The 6,000-nt window shown below is 32.5% G+C and overlaps 2 protein-coding genes across 9 annotated transcripts in view; one reads left to right on the top strand and one right to left on the bottom strand.

The window, feature by feature from the left end:
- klhl21 (kelch-like family member 21) overlaps nt 1–2,525 on the bottom strand; it is a 14,063-nt gene extending 11,538 nt beyond the window's left edge. The window contains exons 1-3 of one of the 3 annotated variants that reach the window (XM_087305444.1): nt 2,386–2,525; nt 2,261–2,309; nt 873–970 (exon numbers count right to left, since the gene is read on the bottom strand). The gene's annotated coding sequence lies outside the window, so the exon portion shown is untranslated. 3 annotated transcript variants of the gene reach the window in all.
- A 29-nt stretch (nt 2,526–2,554) lies between these two features.
- The window catches only part of syt6a (synaptotagmin VIa), a 127,571-nt gene continuing 124,125 nt past the window's right edge, over nt 2,555–6,000 (top strand). For all 6 annotated transcript variants that reach the window (XM_087307180.1, XM_087307182.1, XM_087307179.1 and 3 more), the window contains exon 1: nt 2,555–2,680. The gene's annotated coding sequence lies outside the window, so the exon portion shown is untranslated. The remainder of the gene's footprint in view (nt 2,681–6,000) is intronic.

Below are 6,000 nucleotides of genomic sequence, written 5' to 3'. Positions count from 1 at the left end.
ATAATAAGCAGGAGCTGCCATATCAACAGTACAAAACATTCATTCTGAACACAGAGGTTTCTTAAAGGGATAGTTGATGTGAATGAAAATGTCCTGTTAATTTACTGACCTTCAAGTTATCAAAGATGTAGGTGACTTTCATCTTCAGTGGAATATTAAAGAAGACTGTAGACTGGTCGCTTTTGATGACGAATGTACAAAAGCTGGTGATGCAATTGTCAATATCTATCAACCAATATCAACAAACTGCGTCACCTGAACTGCTGTTAAAGTACCACCCTTGCACTTTCGACATTATATCGACAGAACTACATTTGCACATGCGCAGAGATCAGTTTGCCCAGGCTTTGGATTAAAGCAAATTATATTTTAATAATGTTTAATTTCTTACACAGACCAATCATTTCGCTTCACAAGATCTCAGTGTGTCATCAGGAGCCATGGTTATTGGTCTGGACTTGTTTGTATGCATTTATAATTAATCTAAAAGCCCATTACTATTTACTGCCATTATATTAATCCCAAGGACCACAAATTCAGCTAATAAAACCTTGGATGACCTGCAGATAAGTAAATTAACAAAAAAAAATGATTTTAGGTGTACAATCCCTTTAAAAACGTTTATCACACAAAACATTTTTTCAGTATTTGTATGTAGGTAAATTGACCTCCATACCATTTCTTATTTGCTTGACCCTTTAGATCTGGCAACCAGTGGATGATGTTTATGTATCTTGTTGAACAATAGCAAATCCCTTTATGAACCCCTCAGGGCCTCATTTCCATCTATTGCCATTGTACACCCTTTGTGTGTGTGTCTAACCCATCAGTGGCCTTCTGTCTAATGTTGCACCTGCCTGAGAAATACCCACCATAACACAGCTGCCTCGGCTCTGCATTCCATCAAGACAAATACAGCAGCTGAGCAATACTGGGTCCCGGGACATCCAAGATCAAACTCTGCTTCACCCTATTTAGCCAGATAAACTAGTCTTCAATACAACACATTTATGCAGAAACCCACCAGTAGCCCTTGTAATAAGATAGGATTTGTTCTGTTAGCAATTTCTTGTTATTTTAGAAATTAAATTAGTGCTCTATATTAAACAAAACAATACATTGAGCGGCAACAATATTTATAAACGTTTTTAAATTTTTGGAAAACTATTGATTATAGCATAAAAATAAACAGATTTTGTTTTGTTTATTAATTTGTTGTCAGAACAACTTACAATATATGTGTTTGTATATACTACCAGTCAAACTTAAAAAAAAACATACTTTTAGAAAAAAAAAAGTCTCTTCTCACCACAAATAAAACCTCTTATATTGTGAATTAGACCATTTCAATGTGGTGATGTCACTAGCCCATGACTATTCCTGCTTGTTGTCAAACAATTTTAATAACTGTAACAAGAGGCAATTGAATCATATCCTAACATTCTTTATCAATATGTAGACCTTTCAGGATTCTTGGAATATGGAAATGAAAAATTTAAAACAGGAAATAGATTTGGACCACTGTTACTGTTTACATCCCTCAAAATGGTCTATGTGTGTGTCTATTTATACATATATACATTTGAAATAAAATATTTTGTAACAAATAATTTTACTGTACCTTTTGATCAATTTATTGTGCCACTGATGATAACAAAATATTTTGTATTAATATTTTTGTACTGATAGTTTTGCATCAAAATATGAGGCAGCACAATGATAATATATATATATATATATATATATATATATATATATATATATATATATATATATATATATATATATTAAATAAAATGTGTATTTATCTATATGTGATTTCAGAAGAATTATGTTATGGTAAGGACAGTATTGATGTATTGATTAAAATTACAATAGTTAATTACGTTTTAAAATGCATTACAACAGTTAATATAAAATTTAAATAAAAGTTTAATATTTTAAAATGTTATTGCAATTTTGACCGATAACGTTAGTGTAGCCAGATGCCTATAAAAGTTAGTCTTTACACGCTGGGGTTAAAGCTAGTTTCAACCTTTTGTCACACCTGTTTTTGTTATAGTCTAAAAGACCTTCAAATTACAGTCTATTTTAAGATTTGACCGATAATGTCATGCATTGCTCATCTTCACCTACTCCAACTATATACTAACGAGGCATCAACGAAACAGCTTCTATTGTAATTTCCAAACCAGTAACGTTAAGTAATCAAAAGACTTTGAAGAAAAATCCAGCGTCAGTATTCATAACATAAACATACGTGAAATCGCTTTCCCGACACAATGACCGTCTGTTGCCTGTCTGCCTGCCTGTTGAGAAAAACAACACGAGAAGCGTCACATTTTACCTTTATACATAAAATGTTTCGTACGCTTTTCTACTTACCGAAGCCAGCCGTTGACTGTTTCTGTTAATATTCGCCTCGGATAGTTCGGTAGATTGGATTAATTTGTGTATGTATGGTTTAAATTTGCTAGCATGTCGGTTTTGGGCTCGCTCATGTCAGCGCCATGACTCCGCATCATAAGAGACCCTCATTGGACACTTGTACACCAGTTACATGGTGACGTGATCTCAAGTTGGACTGTCCAAACTGTTGAACTGTATGGCGTGCGCACGCTTGTCGTCAAATACTTCACCATTATGATGAGATTTTCACTTCACTTTCTACATAACACGGGTATGTTTATGTAGTAAAACTGTCAAATTTCTTTTGAAAATATAATGACGAAAGCATTGAAGATAAAAAAGCGCTAAACAATGAAGACCAGGTTGTGAGGAGGACTTTAAATGAGGGCTTGAATGAAAAGTGCGGTTGCTCATGTTTGTCTTCTTTCCCAGTTGTTAACTTATATTCTCCCTATTTTCAGTTTCTAAAACTTATATTTATCATGTAGGTTACATGTTTTTATTTAACTCCCATAACCTACTCCAAAAAGGTAAGATTAGGCCTACTGTAGGTTGACTTTCATTAGCCAGTTTTCACAAAATGTTAGTTTTACGCTTTTTGTAAAAACGGCGGCACTATTTTAATGCGTTTCATTTTCAGAAAAGAAATCTTTTATGTTGCATAATAACCGTGACTTGCTTAAAATGTTAAATAATCTCTCTTTTTGGTTTTCCACTTATAAATAATAGTATAAATAATAAGACCTGACAAATCCCTCTTTGGGATTAGTTAAGATATATTATATGAAGACAATAGGATAAATCCTACTTATATTTTTTGCATGGATAGTTTATGGCACAGTCAGCCTATATGTAAAGAAATGAACATAAACACAATAAATAGATACATTGAGGACTTTTTATGTTAATTTATTTCTCGTCCTTACAGAAAAAAAAACTCAAGTGCATCACATAAGCTTTATATGTTAAAGTCACAAGTAAATCACACATTAAATACTCAGGAAATGGGGTTTTGGAACACATTCATGTGAATATTTGGTCACACTTTACAATAAGGTTCAATAGTTAATGTTAATTAATGCATTTACTAACATGAACAAACAATGAACAATACATTTACTACTGTATTTGTTCATGTTAGTTAACGTTAGTTAATGAAAATACAGTAGTTCATTGTTAGTTCATGTTAACTCATGGTGCATTAACTAATGTTAACAAGCATGGACTTGGATGTTAATAATGCATTAGTAAATGTTCAATTATGATTAATAAATGCTGTACATGTGTTGTTCACGATTAGTTCATGTTAGTAAATGCATTAACTAATGAACCATATTGTAAAGTGTTACCGAATATTTGTATTTCATGTGACACCCAGTGCTTAATTTGAGCCAGATCTTGCTGGATCCTGTTCCAGAAAATGTGTGGGTGCAAAAGTCAGGTTTAACTATTGGCACTCAACAATATTTTCATCCAATCATCTTTCTTACATTTATAAATAATGGCATAGTGGCCACCCTAATAATAATTAGTATTTTCAAAATGGCAAAGAGGCAGTCAATCTTGTGGGAACTGTGTCAGGATCAGGATAGCAGGAGACAGAAGCAAAGTGAACTCGAGTCAGCGTTAGCCAGAAAACATGACGGAAGAGGTAATAGGTTTCTATGCATTATATGTGACAAGATGTCCCACTATTAATTTATTAAACCATTTTATTGTGTTTTTTTTTTCACTTTAATTGGGCTGTGGTGGTAAAAATATTCCTTCTTTTGAATTTTAGATAACCTGGAAAAAAATACACTTGGAAACAAAACTATACTTATCTTTCTTTATTTTTTCATCAGAACATTTTGCATCAACATTAAAGCAAAGGGATTATTTCATGCTTCGCTAGATGTTGCTTTAAGATGTTAGGCCCCCCTGGTGCTGTAAAATAATCTTTCTGCCAAGACCAAATCTTTGCATGCATAATCAGAGATAATTGTTTGAGTGAATGGGGAAAAATAGAAAGCCTGTTCTTTTGAAAAGAACATTTCAGATAGGATTTAATTTTATCATGATTACCGAAAGCTGTTCGTTATTTTAATCATGTTGGATTCTAAATCTGGACCTTGATTGTGTTTACTTACAGGTTTAAAAATGAGATTAAACAAGATGTGATGCATAAATTAGATTATATAAAATGCATAAATCTAATCCTGAAGCAGTTTTATGCCATAAACAACAAATACTGTTTAATGAAGTTGGCTGGTATTCAGTAGGAGCATTTTAAGAAAAAAAAATTAACCAGTTATTGCTTGATTAATTAATTTTGAGATTTCTTATTCATTGTTTTTTATTTAAAGTAAGTAGTCAAACATGGAGCTAAACTGTGTAAAAGATCATCAGCTTTCATTGGCCCATGAGAAAACGCTGACATTCCCTTCTGAGAGAAACGATTTGGCTTGGCTTCATGCTGCTGCTCCTCATTGATTAGCCATGACATTGAGTGCATTTTAACACGCTCACAATTGATGTGGTGAAGAAACTGCCACATAATGTTGATGTATTCATCCTTGAGAAGATATTTTGCCTTTAAGCCAGTCTTACAATGGAGTAAAGCAATGTTGGAACGGACTCAAGTCTTTAAAAACAGGTTTGCAGTATTTATCCATCTGATGTCACTGTATTCCAATACCAAGACCCTCAAAAGAAGGCATTTATTCATGCTTGAGAAGATATTTTTGCCTTTAAGCTGGTCTTACAATGCAGTAAAGCTCTATGGTTGAACAGACTCTAGTCTTTAAAAACAGCTTTGCAGTGTTTATCCATCTGATATGACTGTCCTGCAAGTCTTCAGAGGAGGCTGTTAAATTACATAAAGATATCTAAAATAAGGCATTGAAATAAAATAATTAAAAATCCATATATTTCTTTTCAAATTGAAAATCTTCTCAAACATGGACATATGAGCAAATATCAAAACTTATTTCTAGATTTAAAAACTCATGTAAGTCTTAAATGCCATAAAACCTTTCTATGTAAAAAAACAACAACATAACAATTATTAACATTTTGATGATTTAAATATTAATTTGGACACTTAATTAGTCACTATTTATCATGTGAAATTGAGAAAAAAATCTAATGAAATGTGAATATTGAATCATTTTAAAGTAAATTATAAACGATTAGACGTCTAAATTACGCCTGCTGTAATTTAACTATTTACTCACTAGATGGAGCTGTTTGACATTGTATGCATTTGTTCTATTATTCAGTGCATTCTTTAGGAAATGTATTAACAATATTGCAACATACTAATCTTTCTATCTAGAATCTATCTATCTATCTATCTATCTATCTATCTATCTATCTATCTATCTATCTATCTATCTATCTATCTGTCTGTCTGTCTGTCTGTCTGTCTGTCTGTCTGTCTGTCTGTCTGTCTGTCTGTCTGTATGTCTGTCTGTCTGTCTGTCTGTCTGTCTGTCTGTCTGTCTGTCAATATCTAAAATCAAAAATTGCCTGAATTTACTGCACAACAGACTGGAACAAAAGTGCTGCATAAATCTTGTCTGAATTATATTCTCATTTGCCCACTCTTTG

Source organism: Danio rerio, chromosome 23 (genome assembly GCF_052040795.2).
Source record: "Danio rerio strain M-AB ecotype USA chromosome 23, GRCz13ab, whole genome shotgun sequence".
Classification (NCBI taxonomy): domain Eukaryota; kingdom Metazoa; phylum Chordata; class Actinopteri; order Cypriniformes; family Danionidae; genus Danio; species Danio rerio.
The sequence above is the reverse complement of the archived record's forward strand: the minus strand, read 5'-3'. Positions and strand labels throughout refer to the sequence as shown.